This window comes from Podarcis gaigeae (genome assembly GCF_964106915.1).
Source record: "Podarcis gaigeae genome assembly, chromosome: 5".
NCBI classification, from domain to species: Eukaryota; Metazoa; Chordata; class Lepidosauria; order Squamata; family Lacertidae; genus Podarcis; species Podarcis gaigeae.
In genome coordinates this window covers 94,146,762-94,172,351 of record NC_139681.1, presented here as the reverse complement: position 1 = coordinate 94,172,351, position 25,590 = coordinate 94,146,762, and positions in this window count along the sequence as shown.

Sequence of the window (25,590 nt, the reverse complement as noted above, 5' to 3'; positions counted from 1 at the left end):
GGAGCCAGCGTTTGTCCACTTCCGCAGACAGTTTTTCCGGGTCATGTGGCCAGCATGACTAAGCCGCTTCTGGCGAAGCCAGAGCAGCGCACGGAAACCCCATTTACCTTCCCGCCGGAGCAATACCTATTTATCTACTTGCACTAGTGTGCTTTCGAACTGCTAGGTTGGCAAGAGCTGGGACCGAACAACAGGAGCTCACCCCGTTGTGGGGCCTCAAACCGCCGACCTTCCGATTGGCAAGTCCAAGCGGCACAGTGATTTAAACCACAGCGTCCCGCGTCCCTTTCTGGGGGTACTCAAATGTTAAAACTGTGACACTTACTGTAACAACTTCATGGTGAGTACTGTAACCTGTGTGTGTGTGTGTGTGTGTGTGTGTGTGTGTGTGTGTGTGTGTGTGTGTGTTTTAAGCACTGGGCATAAGTAGCAAGACAATATGGGAAACAAAAGCTTGCTTGATAGAGGTTCAGCTCAGGTGTCTGCCTGCATGTGTATATAACACTCTTACTGTTCATTGTATTTTAAAACTTATCCTCCAAAAATAGACCCATGACAGCTTGAAATGCTTTGGGGGCATCAACCTTTTATATTAAAGCTCTGGTGTCCCTTTTGTGGCTTCCCATTCCCCCAGCTTTTCCACTGCAATCGAAAGAAGCATCTCTACAAATTACCAATTTCCCTCTGTATTATTTTTATACATAAGAACGAGAGGGTAGGGGAGAAAAGAGGGGTCTTAAAAGCATTTCCCTGTCATTGTCTGTGATGTGCCCTTAGCACCTGCTTTTTTTTTGTATTATTATTATTTTTGACAGAGACACATGTCCAAGAATGAAATTCAACAGCCCTGAGATTCTGGAACTCAAGACCACTTTTATGTCAGAGATGGAGAAGCCAGCTGTTCTTTGTGAAATCTTTTTGTGAAGCACCAGCTTGAAACACAAAGGCGGCAGAGCGATGAATCAGGCCTTGCACAGCAGGGGGGTTGGGAGGGGAAGGACTTGGTGATGTCAGGAAAACTCTTGAACTTAAGCTCCTACTGTTATCATAATGTCCTCGGACCTGCTGCCAGGTGGGGAGCTCTTTGTGCTGCTTGCAGCCGCAAATGAATCTCTCCCTGCACATATTTGTTAACAGGGATGGAGGGGGAAGGCAGGCAAATGCTGGGCTTCCAAAAGAATTCATGCTGATCCAGTGCAAAAATAATCTCGATGTATTTATAATGTGCTTTCATACCTAAATGGAGAACTATGTTGAGAACACTCATCTCTAACCACCACTCTGCTTTGTTCTCCAGAGACACCACTGTCCTGCGATGTGGTTTGAGCTCAGCAGAACCAAAGCTGTCCAATTTATTTCAGTGGAAGGAACTGATGCACACATGTGCAATCCTTTGCACCCTTTTCCGAGCTGTTCTGATCTTTGAAATGATAGGTGCAGCAGTCTACATGTGCAGAAGTTGCAGATACACATTGGCCTGTGTTCACATGATCTGGGCATCTAGCTCTGCCACTGTTGGCTTCCCTGCCTCCCTCCCACTCCCTATGGGCACCAGCCACCACTGCCAGAGGAAAGACAATAGGCTCTATTGCAGCTGCTCCATTTACAGCAGTGATCCAATTTAATTATGACAGCTCAGGCAATGACTGGACATCTGACTCATATCATTTACTGATTCATTGAACCAGAATCATAGACTTGTAGAGTTGGATGGGACCCCAACACTGAGTGTCATCTAGTTCAAACTCCTGCAGTGCAGGGATCATACATGAAAGATGGCCATCCAAAGAGAGTCCACAACCTCTTGTGGGAGTCTGTTCCAGTGTCAAACAGCTCTTACTGCCAGAAAGTTATTTGCAATGTTTAAATGGAATTTCCTTTCTTGTAGCTTGAAGCCATTTGAATCCTACCCTCCAGAGCAAGAGAAAACAAGCTTGCTCCATCTTCCATGTGACAACCCTTGAGATATTTGAAGATGGCTATCATAGCTCCTCTCAGTCTCCTCTTTTCCGGGCTAAGCATACCCAGCTCCTTCAGCTCTTCCTCATAAGCCTTGGTTTCCAGATCCTTGTTCATCTTGGCTGCCCTCCTCTGCACACATTCCTGCTTGTCAATATCCTTCTTAAATTGTGGTGCCCAGAATTGGACACAGTATCCCAGGTGTGGTCTGATCAAGGCAGAATGGAGTGGGACTATGACTTCCCTTGATCTGGACACCATTGGGCATTGTAGTCCAACAAGGAGACCACATTATCTATCTTTGCTATGAATTGTCACGTTCAGGGATGCCATTATGTAATAGGCACCTTCCCTTTGTCTTTTCAGCACCTGTTAAAGGCATTCCTCTTTCAACAAGCCTTCTAAATGGAGATATTTATCCCAGTTGGTATCTGTCTTGGATTTGAATTGATTTTACTTATTTATCATTGTTATAAGAATTTTAAGGTCATATATAAAAAAATTAAACGTTCATAACTGTATATATAAATCACATCTCTGAAACCCCACAGATTAGGTCCTGAACAAATTGACCTCAAATATTTCTCTGCAAGGTCAAAGCCGGAAACCTCTCCATTGTCTCTTTCCTCACAAATCCTGCCTTAAGGGCACATTCAAGATATGAACAGGGTGTGAGCTTGTGACCTGTGACCTAGATTCAGGAATTAAGTAGTTATAATTACAAAAGAGTGGCCAAAACCCAGATAATGCAATCAGGGAAACAACACACTCAGATTTCTGTTGTAGACCGCCTTTTTTGTGGAGTAGATATGATATATCTGGGCGGTCGTCTTGGACTCCAGGGCAGGCAGTCTAAAATGTCTATATAAGGGCTTGTGGGATGCGTGTGGTGCTCAGGTCTAAACCACAGAGCCTAGGGCTTGTCGATCAGAAGGTTGGCGGTTCAAATCCCCGCTACGGGGTGATCTCTCATTGCTCGGTCCCAGCTCCTGCCAACCTAGGAGTTCAAAAGCACATCAAAGTGCAAGTAGATAAATAGGTACCGCTCTGGCGGGAAGATAAATGGCGTTTTCATGCGCTGCTCTGGTTCGCCACATGCCTGCGGACAAACGCTGGCTCCCTTGGCCGATAGAGCAAGATGAGAGCGGCAACCCCAGAGTCGTCCGCGACTGGATCTAATGGTCAGGGGTACCTTTACCGTTTATATAAGGGCTTGCAGGCATGGCTCTGGGTCCTCCTACTCCTCTCTCCTGCGTGTCGGGGAGCACCCTGTTGCAACAGTTAATAAAGATCAGGCTTACTAGCTGCTTTGCTTCTCAATATTCTCTGGTTGGTCTCTGTTATTTTCTCCTACCGATAGAGAACCTACGAAAGGACTCTATATGGGCTCTTGGGTACCCCAAAAGGGAAAAGGAGCAATTTTTTTCTTATATCATCATATATCTTTGCAGTGCTTTTTTTCAAGGGGGTACTCAAGGGTAAGCAGTACTGGTACCTCTCTTTCTCTCTCCCTCTCTCTCTCTCTCTCTCTCTCTCTCTCTCTCTCTCTCTCTCTCTCATTATTAAAGAGTGTGGCACTTACTGTAACAACTTCATGGTGAGTACCAGCACCTATTTTTCTAGAAAAAAGCACTGTATCTTAGTCACTTTTTGTCTTAAAAAGTGAGACTCAAAGCAACTTAGAAAAATGAACACTGAAAACAAGGATATAAACAAGGACAAACAATCTAAAATAGACAATATATATACATAACTGATCCAATTTTATGTGAATGCTTTTTTAAAATCTCTCTCTGTGTGTGTGTGTGTGTGTGTGTGTGTGTGTGTGTTTGCGTGCTTGGGTTTTTATATTGTTTTTAAATTATTATTATTTTACTATTTTGTAAATTACTTTGGGAAGCAGTTAATAAATGAAACAAAGAAATAATTAACACCATCATCATTAATAAACAAAGGCATCCTGTCTCAGTACAGGTGTCCATTGCAAAGCTCTATTAATACTTTAAAACACACACTACTTAAAAAAAAGAAATTACGTAACTGCAAACTAAGCACCCTGTTGAGTTTTGTCTCTTAACCTTCCCACCTTCTTCTGTCATGTGGCATCTCCTCCAACACAGCCATTGAGAAGAAACTTTTTTATTTCATTTCTTATTCAATCCAGCAAACAAAGCTATCAAAAGAATGACAAGTCTGTTGCAGGTTCCTGAGAATCTAGGAGTCCTTTGATTGCAGCTCTCCCCTATATTACCTTTGCTAGCCAGGTTGTTAAATGTGCAGCACAAATAGACAGAGAATTGGATGGAGGTCTGGAAGTCAGATGCTTTTCTTTCTGTAAAACATTGATCATAGATAAAAAAGGACCCTTCAGAAGCCCGAGGAAGCAGCTGAAGGTGGGGGCAGAAAAGTACTGCAGAAAAAGTGGGAGAACCTCCGTTTGACCCTCAAAACCATTCCCAGGCAACACTCACTCCACAAGAATTGCTCCATGCTATCCTTGAGTGCTTTTACTGGTCTTTAATGTGTCCTTGAACCAGGAATGACTCTTGCTCACTTAGACAGAGAATGGGGAGAGGAGTGTTTGTTTTTGTGCAGAAATCTCTGGCTTTGCAATGGCTGGAATGTACCCTAGTGCACAAAGGTGCACTATGAGGTTCTGCATCAGATTCTGCCTGGTGGGAAGAAAGCAGGTGGAGAAAGTATTTTATCCCTCTCCCATGATGTACCAGAACTCAGGGACATCCGATGAAGCTGGGTGACCAGGGTGGACAAAAAGAACAACTTTTTCATGCAGCCCATAGTTAAACTATGGAACTCATTCCCACAAAGAGTAGTGATGGCCACCATCTTGAACTGAACTGAGCTGAGATTAGGCAAATTTGGGTTTATGCTCTACGTCCACTGGAGACAGCATGCCTCTCAGTACCAGCTGTTGGGGATTGCAGGTAAGGGTTGGGGGTGCAGGAAAGTTGAAGCGTACCTAGGCTCCCCTGTGCCCATGGCAAGGCATGGTATCAGTGTCTCCAAATCCAGAAGAAACCATGGACCAGAAACTCAAACAGTTGGCTTTTCGCTGCCTTTTGCACTCTGCCAGTGACTTCCTCCACAGTCCTTGGGGTTGGCTCTGCTCTGCTGGGTCTGCCTGCCTTCCTGCCTTCCTTCATCCCTCTGCTCCCTGCTTTCCCTTCTGCCTCCTCCCTGTCTTCCTTTTTCCTCCCCCTGCAACTCTCACCTGCTCTCTGTTTTTCTTCTCTTCAAGTTTTGCTGGGCACTCCATTCACACTTCGCAATAGCACTGTGGGCCAATTAGTCATGGGGGTTGGCCCCTGCAGGGCTGCTGCAATGACCCACTGACTTTTTGGGCCCCAAAATCACATCCCTTGAGTCATGTTTAGAACTCAGCTACGCCACTGGGTGTGTAAGGGGCCACCCACACTTAGGGATGCTACTGCAGATTTGTGGAGGGTTTATTCCTTAGCCTTTTCTGCCTAGTCAAACTAATCTCTTAATCTCTGGGATTTGTAGGGTGTGAAAGTCCCCTCCCACTATTCTCTTGAGCTGTCTGCCTTAGACTGAAATCCTAATCTTACTTACCACTAAATTCAATAGAACTTACTTCTGAATGGACATGGTTAGGAATGCCCTTTTAATTGGCTGCTGCTGTGTTTTTTAGGCTGATAATTTTGTTTTGCTAACTGGTTTTACTGTCATGTGTTTTACATTTGATGCAATGCTCTTAAGGGTAAAGGTACCCCTGACTGTTAGGTCCAGTCGTGGATGACTCTGGGGTTGCTCACTCATCTCGCTTTATTGGCTGAGGGAGTCGGCGTTTGTCCGCAGATAGCTTCTGGGTCATGTGGCCAGCATGACTAAGCTGCTTCTGGGGAACCAGAGCAGCACACATAAACACCATTTACCTTCCTGCCGGAATGGTACCTATTTATCTACTTGAACTTTGACGTGCTTTCGAACTGCTAGGTTGGCAGGAGCAGGGACCGAGCAACGGCAGCTCACCCCGTTGAAGGGATTCGAACCGCCAACCTTCTGATCGGCAAGCATATAAATTCAAAACATATATATTTGTAACCTGCTCTCTTCTTCTCCAGAGCACCTAACAGATGCTGGTCTTAGATATTTCTATGTACACTCTCAGTGCAAGCAGGCAATGTCTGATGGGGTTCTGAGAAGGGAGTGAAGAGCGTTTTGTACTTGAGACCTATTACATCTATATCCTGGCCTTTTCCTCACAGGGTAGGTTGCCCACAAGCCAAACGCCCCCCTCCCCAGAGGACGAAAGGCAAATGGTGAAAATTATATGGATACACCCCCCCCCCCCGAGCTAAAAGGCGTATGTTATGAAGCCTCTGAGACAGCATCAGGTTGCTTGGCTTCCGCTCAGACATTGAGACGAGTCCCATGATACGTAACTTAATTTAGCATTATAAAATCGACAAGGTAATTGCATTTCCTAAAACAAAAGAAGTGTCAGACCCTTCGTTTCCTTCTCAAGCACTGTGCCTTTGGCTGAGTTGCTGCCAGAAATAGCCCTTTCCCCTCTTAGACTTTGCCTAAGAGTGACAGCATGCCACTGTCGCAACTGTTAGGAGGAAGCAGATTATCTGGACCCATTCCAGGTTGGATTTGGCACACACTCAGCTCTGATTGCCCTAACAGATGACCTCCTTTGAGCGAGAGACAGGGGCATGCACTTCTGCTACTGCTGCGGGTTCTCACAATAGCTTTTGACACCACTGACCATAGTAATCTCCTGGGCCAACTCCATGGGTTGGGATATGCAGGAACTGATTTACAGCGGTTCTGCTCCTACTTGCATGGCAGAGAACAGAGAACAGCATTGGAGAACTGAACTACATCTTCACAGTTTAGTTGCAGGGTGCTGCAAGGCACCACTTTGTCCCCAATGCTATTTAACATCTATATCCATTTTGCCTGAGGCTCAAGGCCATGTTTTGGCACATGTTTTGGCACATGTTGTGGGTGGCACTACTTTGTGGTGGTTCAAGTCCTACTTGGTTGGTTGTTTCCAGAGAGTGTTGTTTGGGGAGGGATCCATGGAGCCTTCAGTTTGGGGCTCCTCAGGGTTCAATTTTATCTCTCATGCTGTTTAACATCTGCATGAAACTGCTGAGTGGGGTCATCCAGAGTTCTGGAGTACGTTGTCAGCAATATGCTGATGTCATACAACTCTACTTCTCCTTTATATCTGCAGGTGAGGCAGTGGATGTGTTGGGCCATTGACTTGGCTTGGTAATGGACTGGATGAGAGCCAACAAACTGAAGCTCCATCCAGATATGACTGAGGCACTGTTAGTGGGCAGTTTCCTAGACCAGATGGATGGGAGGTTGCCTGCTCTTGATGGGGTTATATTCCCTATGAAGGGGCAGGTACACAGCTTGGATACTTCTAGATCCACTGCTGTTGCTTAAGGCTCAGGTGATTTCGGTGGCTTGGAGTGCCTTCCATCAGCTTTGGCTGGTGGCCCATATCTGGACAGGGATAGTCTAACTTCTATCCTCTTTGCTCTGGTAACCTCTAGGTTAGATTACTGCAGCTGTCCTTATCAAGTTTGTTCCTCCTCAGCCTTATTGTTGCCTTTGTAGCACTCAGCAGAGGAAGGCTCTGACTATCATTGCTTCTGCCTCCACTTATCAAGGGCTCTGATTCCACCTACTGTTGGCCTCTCTGCCTTCTGCCCTACCAGCCCAAATGAGCACCAGCCTCCATGACGGACACTCCTTTTCTTGTCTCTTATCAACCTCCAAGTCAACTGCTGGCAAATTAATGGAATATAAGACTACTAATGGCTGCTAGCCATGTTCTACCATCCGCTGCTGGAGGCAATATGCTTCTGAATACCAGCTGTTCAAAACCACAGGAGGGGGAAGGTGCTGTTGTGTTCAGGTTGTGCTTGTAGGCTTCCCATGACCATAAGGTTGGTCACCCTGAGAACAGGATCTGGGCAGGTTGGGCCTTTTGCCTGATCTAGCAGCCAAACTCTCCTGAAGTTCTTAATGATGAAACAGATTTTGCTTCTAACCTCAGACACCTTTCAGCTTCCAGAATTCATTGTTATTTGATTATGACACCCACCCACTGCAATGAAAAACAACAACAACAACTGGGCAAAGGTCTGTTGATTCACTGCATCCCTTTGCATAAGAAAACAGACACAGGTGTGAGATTTCTTCCCTGCTGTGGCTCTGATAGGCTGTGGAAGTGGCATTTGGAGTGGTTAATTGGAATGGGAAAATTCCAGCACTGCCAGTCCAACCGTGCTCTAAACATGACTCAAGGGATGTGATGTTGGGACCCAAAAGGTCAGTTGCCATTTTGGCTTCTTTTAACAGAAACGCCACATCCAAGATTCAAGGCATCATAGTACCTGCCTACACAGGAGCGCCAGAAAGGCATCCTTTTGGCACTCTGACCATGTTTGCCCAGCGCAGAATTTCGGAGAGGGGGCTGACAACATGCAAAGGTGGTGGATGAATGCCACAAAGAATCAGAGGAAATCAGGGGTTGCATCAAGCCTGTCTATCTCTCTATTGAGAGGCACATTGATTATCTTCAAGTACAGGATGGCCGTTTGGGGGATTTTAAAAGTTTTTTTTTAGTTTGCATTGAATTGTATAGTTATAAATAGTTGTATGGTTTATATTGAATGGTATCATTTACCTTCTGCTGCAGTGTGTATTATACTGTGGAGATGGCTTGTTTGCTTTTTGTTCATATTGTATTTTAACTAATTATTAGTGACCATTTAATGATTTTGATGTAAAATGCCCAGAGACCTTCACTGCTGGGGTGTCATAAAAATACTGTTGTGAATATAGAGGAAGACGATACCAAGAGGAGAGAGAGAAATCTCTTGAGATCCAGTGAGGATTGGGCATGTAGTTGCTTTTACTCATATTCACCCCTGTCCTGGAGCATTGCCCATTCATTCCATCTCCTTCTCCTCTCTGCCATCCGTAGTTAGTATCCAGTTCAAGCTTCTCCACCTTGGTGTGTTCTGGGTGTTTTTGACTACAACTCCCATCAGCCCCAGCCAGCACAGCTGCTGGGAATTGTAGTCCAAAGCATGTGGACGGCACCAGGTTGGGGAAAGCCAAGCTACAGTGTACGGACCTATAGTTGTTGCTGTCAGCATCCGTCTGTCTCAAGAGGCAATGGGGTGCTCCTCTAGGGGTGAAGTTGAAGTGCTGTGGTAGCAGCACCAAAATGACCTCCCTGGAGTGCAAGAAAGGCAGTGGGTATGGAGGTCCTGGGCTGCCCTGACAACAAGACCCTCCTCTCAGCCTCACTGATGTGGTCCAATGGAAAGCAGAGCAATACGTTTGGCACTAGCTTGCCTAGAGGAGTTGCTGGAAGAAGGCACACAAGGAGTCATCCAACTGCCTTAGGGACATCACTCTGGATTTGTGTAGAGTTTACCCCTTAAAGGTACCCCTGCCCGTACGGGCCAGTCTTGTCCGACTCTAGGGTTGTGCGCCCATCTCACTTAAGAGGCCGGGGGCCAGCGCTGTCCGGAGACACTTCCGGGTCACCTGGCCAGCGTGACGAAGCTGCTCTGGTGAGCCAGCACCAGCACAGCACACGGAAACGCCGTTTACCTTCTCGCTATAAAGCGGTACCTATTTAGCTACTTGCACGTAGGGGTGCTTTCGAACTGCTAGGTGGGCAGGAGCTGGGACCAAAAGACGGGAGCTAACCCCGCCGTGGGGATTCGAACCACCAACCATGCGATCGGCAAGCCCTAGGCGCTGAGGTTTTACCCACAGTGCCACCCGCGTCCCTCAGAGTTTACCCCTTAGCCATACACACACACACACACACACACACACACACTTTTTTTGATTTTTTTAAAACATATCATTTCTAACAAGTATTTAACATAAATTCTATCTTATACAATATTTTAGACTTCCATCAACTACATCTGAAGATTTTCCATTCTTTATCACTTATTCTGCATTTCTTAATTTCTCTATTACTTTTAATTACTGTATCATTAACTAATAGTTCTCTTCATAGTCTTCCTTGCAATATTTCACATAATCCTCCTTACAGAACTTCTTGCAGTCCTACTGGCGTAATCTGTTTATTACAATTGTTTTTTAGATAGTTCAGATATTTACTCCAGTCTTCTAAGAATCTCTGGTCCTGCAGGTTTCGAATCCTTCCTGTTACCGTAATTTGTCTAATTCTGCATAGTCCATTAATTTCATTTGCCACTCTTCTTTCGTCGGTAATTCTTCTTGTTTCCATTTCTGTGCCAGTAATATTCTTGCTGCCGTACCCCTTAGCCTTTTCTATACAGAAGATGTCCTGCAAAGCAGCAGAGGTTTATGACCAGATTTTCCTACATGGGCTCCTGTCCCAGGCTGATGAGCCCCATCTTCCCCTCACTTCCCTCTACACTACAGCATGTGCAGAAACCACCTTCTTGACCATTGGACCTGCTATTGGTTTTGTCCGCTCAATCCGCCAGAGCCTGTTTTCTCATGCAGGGGAAGTCCCTGACTCACCAAGGGTTTGAGTCCCGTCAGCTACACTCACCTGGATTAGCCAGGCAGTCGAAGCCATTCCTGGGGTGCAGCGCCTGTCACTGGAGGCACAATGGACCTTGGTGGGTACAAGTGCCATTTTCCAGTTTGGTTGTTAAGACAGTCACAGGCTCTTCTGGATCCGGATAGCTTGACCACCAGTTGTCAATGCACTGGTAACTGTAAATATGGATTACTGCAGTGCTTCATGTGGGGCTGCCCTTGAGGTTGGTCCAGAGGCTGCAGCTACTGCACAGCCACTATCTAGGCTGCTTGTAAGAGGAAGCTGCTGCCAGCATGTAATACCTTGTCTGTGGGATCTGCACTGCCTGATCATCTGCTCCTAGGCCAAGTTCAGGAATATAAGGCCCTCTACAGTTCAGGATCACGATACTTGAGAGACCACCTTATGCCTTCTGTGCCCTGCTTGTCTCTGCATTCTGCAAGACAGTGTCTCCTCGAAGTCCCTAAAATATCAGGAGGCCGCTAATTCAGAGCAGAGCAATTCATTGTGGCCGCCCCTGTTCTGTAGAACATCATCACTACTGAGCTACAACAGGCACCCAATATCTGTGCTTTCTGGAAACAATTGAAGACATTCTTGTTTTGACAAGCTGGGTGAAAAGATCCCTCTGCCTTAGGAGTTACCGTATTCTGTATTGTTTTCAAACCTATCCTAAGTCATTGCTTTGCACTGCTCTTAAAACTATTTTGGTTGTTTTTCTGCTATGTCTGTAAATCATCTTAAATCTTGTGTGGAAGGTGGTGACTCAATCCATCAATCAATTGTTCAGGATGGATGGTTGATGGCTTCTTACTGGGGAAGGGTACAGGAAGCTAGTATACCTTCCACCACATCTCAGCCAAGGAGAAAGGGCAGATCTAAGGCTGCTCTGTGGAATTTCCGGTTTGGGATGGAGGGCGGGAGAGAGATCAATTTTGAGTTGTAGGCTAGAAGACATTTGAGGATGTAGGCAGTTCCTTCTGGGGATCTGATTCTGGGGGAGAGGATCTTCCACTTACTTGGGATATATGCTGCTTGCTCTATATGAATCGTAGAATCGACAAATTGTAAAGTTGGAAGGGACCCTGAGGATCATCCAGTCCAACCCCCTGCAATGCAGAAATATGCAGCTGTCTCATATGGGTATTGAACCTGCAACCTTGTCATTATCAGCACTGCACTGTAACCAACCAAAGAATCCCTGAAAAGTGATGCATATAGAACAAAATATTGCAATTACACTCTGAGTCTCCTTCAAAAGGAAGTCAAACTTTTGAAAGCCATACCTTGGGACCTTCCAATGCTGGAAGAGGGGAAACATGTACCAACAGCAGAAGAACCTAGAATGCTGGCTTATACTGAATCAGACCACTGAGTTCAGTGTTGTCTACACTCCTTGGTGGTGGGTCTCCCACATTTCAGACGGGAGACATTCCAAGCCCTACCTGGATATGCCAAGGATTGAACCTGGGACCTTCTGCATGCAAAGCAGATGTCCTACTGAGCTATGGCTCTTGGCTCAGAGTCAAGAAGAGACACTAGCTCCAGGATTTGGGGTACCCTTAGGAAAGGCTAGGTGGAAAGGTTGAGTGTGGAAACTGAGACTGGTCCCACAGTTCTGTTGGGGATGCTCCACTCCCTGGTAATATAAGCACAAACTGGCTGTGTAGGTAGGCAGGAAGGTCACAGCAATGGGCACTGCCAAGTTTCCTCTTTTTTTAAAAAAAAAAAAATAATAATCTGCTGGCAGTTAATAAAATATTAAAATATTCAGAACTGAATCTTTTCCAGCTCGTCAGCAACGATATCAAATATTGAGCCACACAATGAGCCTATTCCACCCCGCCCCCCGGTTCCATTCTCACGAGGCAAATCAAAAAGTCCAGGAGGAGATGTACAGAAGGCACAGCCCACATTTACGGAAGCTGCACAGACCGTCTGCAGCATTCAAGCCACAGGGGGAACTCACAGATACCGAACGTTCAGGGCAGGAAATGTCATCACAGCTCATTGAGAGGTTCTTCATTTGTCGAGCTAGGAAGAGTCAGCACCGGTGGGGAAAGGGCTTTGGAAGGTTTGTTATAGCCCATTAGCCCAAGACAATTATAGGGGGACGGGTGAGTGGACAGCATGCACAATCTATGCTCCATCAAAAAAACATTGACAGCAAAGTATCCCTGGGCAAGTACAGTAGCACCTGCCTTCCTTTTGCTCTTGCATTCCTGGAGACAAGTCTACAGTAGAACCACCTACAACCCAGCATTTATCACTCAGTCCTGCTTAGAACCAGTAGCAGTGAATCCCCTGGGCAAATGGGGCACTGCCCCGACCACCTCAGCCTTGGTTCCTCAAGGCTCACCTGCCTTTGTGCCTACAGACAGGTTTGACTCCTGTCAAACAGGTAGATTCAACTTGCACCACTACCACAATAATTCTTATTGTATGCTATCACCCATCCTTCAGCCTAAGGTCCCAACATTTTTAAAGGATTTTATAGTCATCCAATCAACTTTTGCATTGTATACTCCCATCAAAATATATTTGATGGAACTCTTTTCATGTGTGTGTTAAACATAAATGGGTTTTCATAACTGAAGTTATGGCTGTAAACCACTTAGAAGCCATTTTGTGTTATCTATCTATCTATCTATCTATCTATCTATCTATCTATCTATCTATCTATCTATCTCTATCTATCTATCTATCTATCTATCTATCTATCATCTATCTATCTATCTATCTATCTATCTATCTATCTATCTATCTATCATCTATCTATCTATCTATCTATCATCATCATTATCTATCTATCTATCTATCTATCTATCTATCTATCTATGTATCTATCATCTATCTATCTATCTATCTATCTATCTATCTATCATCTATCTATCTATCTATCTATCTATCTATCTATCTATCTATCTATCTCTATCATCTATCTATCTATCTATCTATCTATCTATCATCTATCTATCTATCTATCTATCTATCTATCTAATCTATCTCTATCTATCTATCTATCTATCTATCTATCTATCTAACTATCTATCATCTATCTATCTATCTATCTATCTACTATCTATCTATCTATCTATCTATCTATCTATCTATCTATCATCTATCTATCTATCTAATCATCTATCATCTATCATCTATCATCTATCTATCTATCATCATCATCTATCTATATCACACACAATTGCTCTCTTAGCTTCTGACAGGCTTGACTCTTGTAAAAGTGGCAAATCCAACTTACATCCCTACCATCATAATTCTTATTTTATTTTACCATCCGTGCATCATGCCAAGATCCCAATGTTGTTGCACAGATGAGGGGTTAACTAGGGTTCAGCATTTTGACTGTCCTTACTGGAAGATTGGTTTCTAGGCTGAACTTTCAGCAGAATCATATGACCAGAGCTGATCATCTTATGAGAAATACAGACAGGGGGAAATACCATTTTTGGGCAGGAGCAAACGGAACCATGGTGTTAATTACCTGGATGAGAAAATAATTGCCTCATTCTTCAGAATCCATGTCTCTGTTTGAAGTGGGGGCTTGGTAAATAGCAACCTTCCCTTCTGCTTTGGATTTGCTCAGAAAAATGACAAATGAACAACACAACACAATGAACCTTTAATACAGCACATCCTCTAAGTGACATCAGCTTTGATGGGAAGCATGTGTTGCTTCAGGTATGTTTTAATGTTTTCTAACATTAGAGAGAAAAATGTACTGTGCTGTGGTGACAAATACTTCCCTTTCTTTTCTTTACTAAGTACTAAACAGTTGGTGATGAATGTCTAACGTTGAGCAATTGGTGAGTTGAGATATTTGAAGCCCTTTAAGAGAGGCGGATGGGATGCGGGTGGCGCTGTGGGTTAAACCACAGAGCCTTGGGCTTGGCGATCAGAAGGTCAGCGGTTCGAATCTCCGCGACGGGGTGAGCTCCTGTTTTTCAGTCCCTGCTCCTGCCAACCTAGCAGTTTGAAAGCATGAAGTGCAAGTAGATAAATAGGTACCACTCCGGGGGGAAGGTAAACAGCGTTTCCATGCGCTGCTCTGGTTCACCAGAAGCGGCTTAGTCATGCTGGTCACATGATGTGGAAGCTGTACGCCGGGTCCCTCAGCCAATAAAGCAAGATGAGGCAGGTCCCTTTACCTTTAAGAGAGAACAATGTGCAGCAACACAGGGTGGTGTAGCAGGACCCCCACCCCATCATTCAGTTTGTACAAACTTCACACACACTCACACTTACACACTACATATGCTACGCCTCTGTTATAAATTCATAGAAAATCAACCATACATCGGATTTGCACTGTTCCACTTTTATTTCACTCCATGAAGGAAGGACTACAAAATGGGGAAAGTTTGATACAGGCCAGCCATAATCCCTTGAACACCCCAGCACATCCACAGAAGCCCTGCCCAGTTGCTATGCCAACCCTGATGGTCCTAGACAGAAGACAATCAAGATCACAAAGAACTTCCATATGCGAGTGGATTCAGCATGGACTGGAACAAAGGACAATGATCAGATCTTCCCTCAGGGGGTAGGAAACCGTGACTACCTTTTGTCTTCAGAAAATGATTCATGGGGAGAGGGAGAAGGGAACCAGCCAGGTGACAGGACACTCAGGTTACCACCACAACTCCTCCCTCAACCCCTCCTTTCTGTAATGTATGCATGATGTTTCTGGGGCTTGACCTACAAGATGGGAATTTCAAAAGTTTTTATAAGGTCTTGCACACCATTTTTCTGTGTCTTTTCCTCTCTCCTGCAAGTGAGGGGAACACCCTGTTGCAACAGTTCAATAAAGGCCAAGCCTACAGGCTGCTGATTTGCTCCAATTTACTCTGGTTGGTGTCTTTACTTTTTGTCCGAGGGAGCCCTCGGATTTTTCTGGGTAACAGTGGTACAATGCACAGCCCAAGGGCCACATGCCGCCCTCAATGCCTTTTTCAATGGCCCTCAGAAACATTTGATGCCCCCCCAGCCCTCACACTGTCTTCTCAAAGCCAGGTAAGCAAAGCACTGGGCTTTGAGAAGAAGGCGTGAGGCTCTGACAGGGTCCTAGAGTCCTTCCACCTCCTTCCCAAAGCTGGAAAAGTGATGAATAGACTTTGGGAAGGAGAAAGGAGGTCTCTAGGACCCTGCCAGAACCTCATGCCTCCTTCCCAAAGCCCAGCTCCTTGCTTAGCCAGCTTTGGGGAGGCAGCATGTGGGCTGAGGGAGGGGGCCTGAAATTTTTGCCTTCCTCCCCCCCCCTCCCGCCCGTGACAAAGCAGTGTGGGGCTTGCAGGTTTCCTGTCAAACTACTCTTGCAGCCCACTTGGTATGAATATACACCACCAATAATTTCGCTTTTACTTAATTCAGGTTCTGCATCTGCGTGACTTCCTGGACCACTTTGGTCCTTCTCCTCCCCGAAACACATCCATGAGCAATATAAATATGTTTGGTTGACCTCCATCACTAACATGAGGTGTCAGTCAGGGGCCAGTGTCCTTAGGGCATCAGAACATAAGAAAATCCGTGCCAGATCAGACCAAATACCTCCCTAGTTCAGTGTCCTGCTTCTGCTATGGCCAACCAGATGCTCATGACAGGGGTGGCTAACCTGTAGCCCACCAACTCCCACCAGATCCAGCTAGCATGGCCAAGGGATCATGGGAGCTGTATTCCAACAACCTTTGGAGGGCTACAGGCCAATCACCCCGGCCTCTGGGATGCCCACAAGGAGGTCATAAGCACAATAGCACTCCCAGCAACTGGTATTCAGAGGTAATACAGCAATGATGGCTAGTAGGCATTTCCACAAAATTTAGAAACCTGAACTGCAGCACATATGCAGTTGAAGAGGCTCAGGTTGTGAATGGAAGCCTGAAAAGTGATCTTTGTGCAGCCAACAATCAAGATGCAAGGCACCCTGTAAAAGAGTGAAGCAGTCCAGGCCAGAGGAAGCAAATTCGCTCTTTTGGGCTGCACAGATTCCATTCCCCTCCTGCACACCTGGAGAGGAGGAGTTTCCAGGTGCACCTGGAAATGCCTCCTGGATACAAGGGAGATTATCAATGCACACACTCAAATGGCCACGATACTACATAATCCACGTTGGAAGACAGATCCAGCGACTCGCAGTGCGGCGACAGCTGTGCAGACCTCCTTCCCTCGCAAGTCTCTCTGGAGTCACTTTCCACGCTTGGAACAGCCTTGTGGCTTAAGGTACTGATTTGGGAACGCTTGGTTCTGGCTCAGATTCCCTGGACAGTGCTTTGACTGCTGCATTGCTTTCCCGGCTGCTAAATGAGGTGGCGGTGATGAGAAGAGGGGGTGCAGCTCTCCCCTTAGCTGGCAGAGCTGCTGTGACGATGAACATCCCATTAATACCTTAAGTCTCAAAGCGCTACATTGGCAGAGACTGAATAAACAGCTGCATGCCATTCATTCCCTTCTTCCGGTTCAGACTGCAGAATCATCGAGAAGAGGCAAGAAGGCAGGACTGCCCTCGCTTAGTCCTAGTGAAGGTCACACTGAAGGCTCACTGTTAACACCCACTGCAGGAGGAGTGCAGACAGAGAAGTAGCAGCAATCACTTCTAAAATCCTTCCCTCCCCACTAATCTGCAAATTTTCTTTTTCTTCGTTCCTTCCCTCTATCGCACTGTGATTGGCAGCTGTCTGTGAACCTTCATTCTTTATTTATGTAATATTTCCTGATGAGCATGCATGAAAGTTTGGAAGAGGCACCAGCTTCCCAATATGTGTGCAGGGACATGCTGTTTCTGCAAAACTTTGGGTCATTTTTATTAAATGGGGAGGAAACCACAACACATCCTCCCCTTCCCACCCAGGGTTTTGTTTTGTTTTTTGAATGGGCCCCTTTTTTGGGGGGGGGGGAGCCTCATTCATCTTTTCCTGCATTGCCACCACTGCCTCTGCTGGATTTTTAAGGAAAGAAAAAGTAATTAACATCTGCATCACCTTGACGCAGAGTGAGCTGTGTGTAATGGTGATGATAGTGGATCCCTTTCCCGCACTGCTGACAGTGATCAAAATGTTGAGCCCATTATAACCACACAAACAGAAAGAACTGTTAACCAGCAATGCCTCTGATCCTCATCATGGTTCTTCTGCCACGCCTGTGGATTTAACATGCCACTTAGGGGCTCTGCAAGCTACCCCTCTAACAAAATACAACAGAAGTCAGCATGAGTGGGGTCCAGCATATTCATGTTCTCAGCATCCACAACAAACCTCTGCTCCTCATTTTTAGGTTGTTTCATGCTCTGCTCTAACTGCCGGCTGGTTCATTCATTTGCACAGCAACATGCAGCAACTAACAAGGATGCCTCCCCCCTCCCAAGAAGCTTCCAGTCTAGATCCTGCCAGTAGCAGGGACAACACAAGGAATAGGTGGGGATAGCAAAGAACAGAGAAAGGGAAGCAGTGGGAGAGGGCAACAGGAAAAAGGGGCAGTAAGGTGAGCAATTCCTCCTCCACCACCCAATGCCCACATCATTTGCTTTGTCTTCATTTGATTGCTCAACACCTGGTGAGCCAAGTGTCTGACTGTGCAGAACAGTGACTCTTCCCTGTTTACCCAGTGAAATCTGTTGTCTGAAGGAAAGTGTGGTTTGTGGCATCTTATTTACACCCAATGCACCTGGGGATGGTCCTGATGCCTCATCCTTGCTTTTTTTGTCCTTGACTACTCTGCTTCTCCTAGGCTTCTCTGCTATTAGTGCCTCTTGTCCTGCCTAATCTCCCACTTCTGCCTCTTTGACTTCTACCAAGGCACTCACTGTACAAATGGAGCAGCCTTTCCCCATTAGTTCTCCAAGCCACATTTATTGTGGTTCTTCTCAAGACCTTCACCAAAGACTTTGCTAGACCCACATACCTCCACCTTGCCCTTACCAGGCTCACCTTTGGTCCATTAATCAAACACCAACTTCCTCCTCCACGTCAGATATGCCCATCCAAAGCAGGCTATTAAGCTCTGTAATCAGGGCCCCTGTCATGTCATTGTTTCTTACAGGACCCATTGGCACCAAATATATTGTGCAGCCATCATTACAAGTTGTAGAAGGTCGATTTGAGGTTGAACCACTGCTTGGCCATCAATTTATTTGCTGGCCTTGGGTGAGTCATCCTCAGCTTCATGTTTTCTTTCTGTAAAATGGGAATAGCAATGGATATCCTAGATGGTCAGACAGGCTAACCTTCCCCAACCTGGTGCCCACCCAGACGTTTTAACTTCAATTCCCTTAAGCCCACGCCAGGTTGGGTAAGGCTGAAGACTTTAGTACAATAAGGACAGGGCAGTCTCAACGCACTGATATAGCCAGATAGATAGATAGATAGAGACAGAGATTCTCTAAATCACAGCAAATAATAAGTAAAGCAGTGCCCACATGGCTGTCCAGTAGATCTGAAAACCAAATCCCAAATTCTAAGAACCCTTTCCCCCAAATGTGAGTGGAGAAATAATGAGAAAGTGTTACATAAACACTTACATAATGGTATAGTCTTACATAAAAACTTTGCCAGGCACGCCTCAAACTGCCACCCAGATCACCTGTCTGATGTCATCCATCTCTTGTTTCGGATTCCTCCTCCAATCCCACCTTGTCCTTGAAACCTTTGGTATGACCCCTTGCATCATATGCTCTACTGGAACCAACTCCAAGTAGGTGCAACTGAAGCAATCCCATAGACTTCCCAGTCTCCTCCTGCTTCCCCTCCTTCGTTATCCTTGGTGGTGTTGAAGTTCCCATAGCAAGCTCCTTGGGGGCAGGGACCTTTCCTTTTGCACCCTAAAACACCATGGACATTGATGGTGCAGCAACATAGACAGGCAAACAAAGAACAAAGGCACATCGTCTTACATAAAGCTAAGAGCTAAAGAAAAAGGTCTGCCCCTTCTCAAGAAGTTTTGGTAATGGGAAGCCCATTCCTTTCAAAGCTTTCGTAGAAAAGGGCAGCTTTAGGCAGATGATGTGGAGCTCTCTAGGACAAGGGCTCCGGGTTGGATTGCATAACCTGCTTAGGTCTTTTTCTCCGTTCTGTGACTCCTCTCCCTGCAAAGGGATGTTGATGTCGCATAGGCAGGAGGCAGGGATGGTACTAGAGCATTTTATCAATGAGAGCCACAGAGGAGGAGGAGGCTGCTCCTCTCCCCTCTCCCCCACCCCCTTCCAGCCTATCTCCTAACCAGGACGGAGAAGCTCCAGATTTCCTTTTGCCGAGGATGCTACCTTTGGCGCAAACGGGCTGTATTAATATTCAGCACCACAGCCAGCTCCTTAACGCCCCGCCGCCCCGTCTGCCAGGCTGCATTGAGAAATTCCACTAAGGCTCTGGCAGGACTGCAGCAAGGAGCTCGTTATCTCCCTATGATCTCTGTCACAGAGGGACAGAGCAAGAGCAGAAACGCCGCCGGCAAGACCACTTCTCCTCCTCCAGCTGGTCAAAGGGGAGCAAAGACAAGGCTCAGCTGCAGGGCTGTGGGGCTAGGAACCCTCCCGCTTGCTTGGTCCAGTGGAGAAGCAAACTGCGAATTTCTGGGGTGCAGAGAAGACAAAACTCCAGTAGAGTAGCCATGTGAGGGATATGTGCAGCAGCAACATGGGATGTGTCTGACATGGCAAAGGGGTAGCGCATCTGTTGTACATGTAGGGGGTTCTCAGGACCAAGCCACGGCAGTCCCAGGCAAGGCTGGGGGAGGACCCGGTCTGAAAGCCTGGAGAGCTGCTGCCAGCCAGTGCAGGCAATACTGAGGCAGATGGACCAGTGCAGCTTCCTAGGATAACACAGGTGTGTGTAAGATCTTATGAAGAGTAGATGTGCAATGGAAGGAAAGCAGTGCGCCTGCTGCTGGAGTCCACAGGAGGAGAGAAAAGGCAAATTCTGGAGCAGTAGCTGTGTTACTTTGCTAAATTTATTGGATCAAAAATTATACCGCAATAAAATCTGATAGTCTTTCAAGGTGCTTTAGGAACCTCTGGGGCAAGGCTGGCAGGGCCGGCCCACCCATAAGGCTAGGTGAGGAGACCACCTCAGGTAGCAAGATCTACAAGGGCAGCAGACCCTGATACAGATATTTGTTCCCCCTTTGTTCCTGATGTCAATCTTCACTCCCCGCTTCTTCCCTGTCAGGGAGGGGAGGCACCATTTTGTGGTTCGCCTCAGGTGCCAAAATGTCTTGGGCAGCCCTGAAAGTTGGGGAAGGCAAATCATATGGGGAAGAAAGAGATTCTGTCTGGGACCAAGATGCTGTGGCCTCGTGTGCAAGAGCTTGTGACTTTTTGCATGCCTGAATTGCTTCATGAAGATCACAGCAACACAAGAAGAGCCCTGCAGGATCGTGTCCAAAGTCAAAAGGACTCAGCATTCTCTTTCTACCCAGGTGCATCCAGCAAGTTCTCAAACAGAGAGCGAAGGTGACAACCACCCAGCACCTGATATTGCATGGCACACTGCCTCTGAACAGAGAGGTTCAATTTAGCTAGTAGAATCAAGGCCTCCCTGGTGCCTAGCAGCTGGTTGAGGAGAGAAGCACTTGCTGGGAGTTTATGGGGCCAGGTGGGGGTGGGGGTGGGCAAGGGGCCTGAACAAGCAAAAAAATAAATAAATGTGGGGGAGGAGATTATGCAACTGTGCGCAGCAGTGTGTCCCTTTGTTTTGTGATCCTTTGTGAGGGTGCCTTTTTCATGTGCCCGTGCCAAGGGCTGCATCTGTGACAACTGGCACTGGAATGCCTGCAAGCGCCTTTCACTAAAACCCTGAGTGTATCCATTGAAGAGGTAGCCAGGCACGTAGCCCATTTTTATTCATAAAATCTCTTGAATGAGACTGTGACTCGGAGCCCCGCCTCCTCCTCCTCCTCCTCCACTTGGCATTCTGGAGGGAGGCCTGCCGCTGACACCACTGCAGCTGTAGGGAGGGAGGAAGGGATGGAAATGTAAAGAGCTCGCTTCACCCAAAGACGGGAAGCGTTTTGGTCCGTCCCCCCCGGAATAGCATGGATGTGGTCCAGGAAGCACTTTCGCACAGACTATAGAGCCGAATTCTATGGCCTGCCCTCCATGAGAACTAGTATGGTGTGATGTGCAGTGTCACGGTTTGAGTGCAGGTGGCGCTGCTACGCCTCCTTGCCCAGTGTGCTGAGCTTTCCTAGCTGTGCCATACAGTAACAGAGGCAGTGTGGTGTAGTGGGTGGGTGGGGTGTCAGGCTTCAACCTGGTTCAAATCCCTGCTCAGCAATGTGTGGGATATTCACAATGCAGTCAAACCAACAACGTCACATGATAGGAAGAATTTTCCTGTAGGTTTTCTAGAGAGAGCTCTGAGTGCCACACTCAGTGTGCCCTGGCAGGGAGAGGATGTAGCCACACATAATCTTCCTCTTTGCTCTTTGCTTTTTCACTTCATTCCAGCAACGTGAGAACACATCTGAGCTCCAATGCTCAGACACCATTTTAAGCTAGACTAAAGTACGTCTTTGTAACTGAACTGCCATTTTAAGCCTGCCTGAACAAAGCGGCTTTATCTGCTACTCTTCAGCAAGTACTCTGGCTGAGTAAATGTTATTTTTAGTGAAATATACTCGGAGTCGTGTAGTGATTTCATGCTCTTTATTGCAGCTCGTAAAAACAGTGAATGAAATTTTCCCCAAACCTCTGGCTTTATATGCATTATTTACACAATGGGTCCCATCTGACTGGCTGATTCTGCTTCCCTCCTGGAGCCTGATTGGGCTGCTCCTACAGGCCAATCAGTTGTTGCATTCTAGGATCCTACCTGCCTAATAGGCTGATTAACTTCCTCCTGGGGCCTAATTGGGCTGCTCCTGCAGGCCAATCAGGTTGTTGCCTTCTAGGATCCAAGGTTGTTGCCTATTGTTCTAGGATCCAAGCTTGTAACATAGCATTTAGCTTTTACAAGACGGTTTATGTGATTGTTGTTTTAAGGGGGAGAAAGGGAGGAAATACTAGGAGAATCTAGTCTGCCTTAAACCATCCTGTTACAGATAGGTAGCCGTGTTGGTCTGCCATAGTCAAAACAAAAAAAATTCCTTCCAGTAGCACCTTAAAGACCAACTAAGTCAGTTCTTGGTATGAGCTTTCGTGTTATCTGAAGAAGTGTGCATGCACACGAAAGCTCATACCAAGAACTGACTTAGTTGGTCTTTAAGGTGCTACTGGAAGGAATTTTTTTTGTTTAAACCATCCTGGATTGCTTAAACCAACAAGCTAAAACTAGCCTATCTGAACTTCCCTTTTAACCTGCCAAGGGATGCACTCTGCTGAACTCATAAATGTGAGGAAGAAAGGATAATATCTAATACATATATCCTCTCCTAACATCTACATACATCCCTAAACCATGAAGTTCCCTGGATAGCCTTAAACCAGTCAGTCTCTTAGCCTGAAGAGGCTTAGAGAAAAAGGATGCAAGGGGAGGGAGTCAATCATACTCCTGGCCTATTATGCTGATATGTGGAATTGATACTCAGTTTGGATGCTTACCTCCCAATGCAATTAAAAGCAATGGCCCTAGTCCAGTGATCTGTGGCAAATAGGCCCTGTAGAAGAGGGATAACCAATCAGAGGGAGGAGGACGTGCTTTGTTGCACTCAGTTCCTGCTTGCAGGCTACCCATAGACACCTCGTTGAACACACTGAGAACAGGATGCTGGACTAAATGGACCACTGGTCTGATCCAGCAGCCTATCAGAATGTTGAGGGTGACAGGAGAGGATATATTGATTATTAATACCCTTCCTAACTTGTGCTAGCAAGTTTCTTCACTTAGCAGAGTGCATTCCCTTCTTATGCAGCAGAAAGCTGGTTGCAAACTCATATGAGTTTCTTAAGGCAACAAACAATTCAATCTGGCTTGCCCAGATTGAGATATGTTCTAATATTCCTGGTAAGACCCCTTTGAACCCCCCCAAAAAAGAATAAAGACACCACAGTCTTATTCATAAGTAACAAAAAGTTGTTTTACTCAAAATCAGGCAGAGCACAGTGTGATCCCTGAAGGCAGACTTTAGGCTTAAAGTTACAAACAAGTACAAACAGGTTTACTCCATATGGGAGATAACCTAGGGGACTGCTGGTATAGTCCAGGTGAAACAGGATGTTTGCATGATGAAAAAGAAGACCAAAGAGAGGGAGTAGCTGCATGACTTGGCCTTTTACCTGGTCTGGAAAGGTCACGCCCACCTACTAGTCACATGCAAGGAAGGATTCTCCAGGCCAGGAGGAACTGGAAATTTTGACTGGCTGGAACAAACATTCCCTTGCATGTCCACTCTAGCAAAACAAGGAATGTTGTATTTGACTGCTCTCAGTGGATTACATCCCACACAGCCAGGCTCTCCTGATGTTCTTGTGTAGATGTTCTGAACTACTACTCCCATCTGCCCTAGTCGGCATGGCCAATGGCTATGGATTATGGGAGCTGTAGTCCTACACATACTGCTGTAGAAAGAACCGAAAGGGAGAAAACTGTAACATACATTGCATTTTATGTATCTCATTTTTTAAAAACGTACATATTCTATCTTTATCACAGTTTTTCTAGATGTATGCATAGATGTGCTTTGTATTTTATGCTCCAGCATTTAATTGTTTGTTTGTTTGTTTGTTTGTTTGTTTGTTTGTTTGTTTGTTTGTTTGAATGGATGATACAAGAGGGTTTGTACACATCTGCTCCTTGATCTCCTTTCAGGGATGAATGGGTCAGAAATGTAATAAATAAATTGAGGTAGGCTAAGGAGGTGCGATTTGAGGTAGGCATGTCTGGGCTCTTGTGCTGCTTCCAGCAAAGCTGGTCTCCTAAGCAAACTAGGGTCATATGGTGGGATTTCCTAGTCAAAATCACAAAGGCATGGTTGCAAGACAGGCACGTAAGGGGCTGGCACTAATAGAATTCCTGAATCAATATGGAAAGGACTTTAATGCTTTGGTGGTGTTATAAAAAATTTAAGGTCTTGTATATATAAAATAGATGTTCATAAATGTACCAAGCAAACACATACAAATATGTAAACCACATGTCTGAAACCCACAGAAAAGTCCTGAAACCATTTTCTCTCTCCCAAAACGACCTCAAATATTTCTCTGCAAGGTTGAAGGAAATGGGAAATCTCCCCATTGTCTCTTTCACAAATCCTGCCTTAAGGGCACATTTAAGATATGAATAGGGTGCGAGCCTGTGACCTGTGGCCTGGATTCAGGAACTGAGTAACAAAAGAGTGGCCAGGATGCCCAGGTAATCCAATCAAGCAACCTAGCAGACAAGAGAAAAAACAAAACAAAAAAATTCTTTCCAGTAGCACCTTAGAGACCAACTAAGTTTGTTATTGGTATGAGCTTTCATGTGCATGCACAGGACTAAGGCAGACCAACACAGCTACCTACCTGTAAAAAGAGAAAAAACAACACACTCATATTTCTGTTGTAGTCAGCCCCTCCTGTGATGTATGTATGATGTTTCTGGGGGTGGTCTGGAGTTTGAGGGTGGGCAATTTAAAAAGTCTATATAAGGGCGGGCACACCTTTGTTCTGGGTCCCTCCCCGCTCCTGTGTGTGAGGGGAGCACCCTGTTGCAACAGCTTTAATAGAGATCAGGCTTACTATTTGCTTTGCTTCTCAATATTCACTGGTTGGTCTCTGTTATTTTCTCTTACTGATAGAGAACCTACAAAAGGGATCTATATGGGCTCTTGGGTACCCCATAGGGGGGAAAGGAGCAGTTTTTTCTCATGTCCATTAAACTTTAATTAGTTTAATGTTAAGTAAACGTCCAGTGTGCTTCCAATGCCATAAATCTTATCTCAGCAGAGAATTTCGTGCAGCGGTTGAAGAAGGCAGGAGAGTCAGTACCTTTCAATGAATAATCCTGGAGCAAGCACTTTGGAACTCAGGGAAAAACTTTATTTACAAAAGAAAAACCCTTGCGATAAAGCACACATGCTTTTATCTCCGGCATAAAGAAAACTTTACTCCAAACTTAACTCATATCAGCAAACACGCCCAT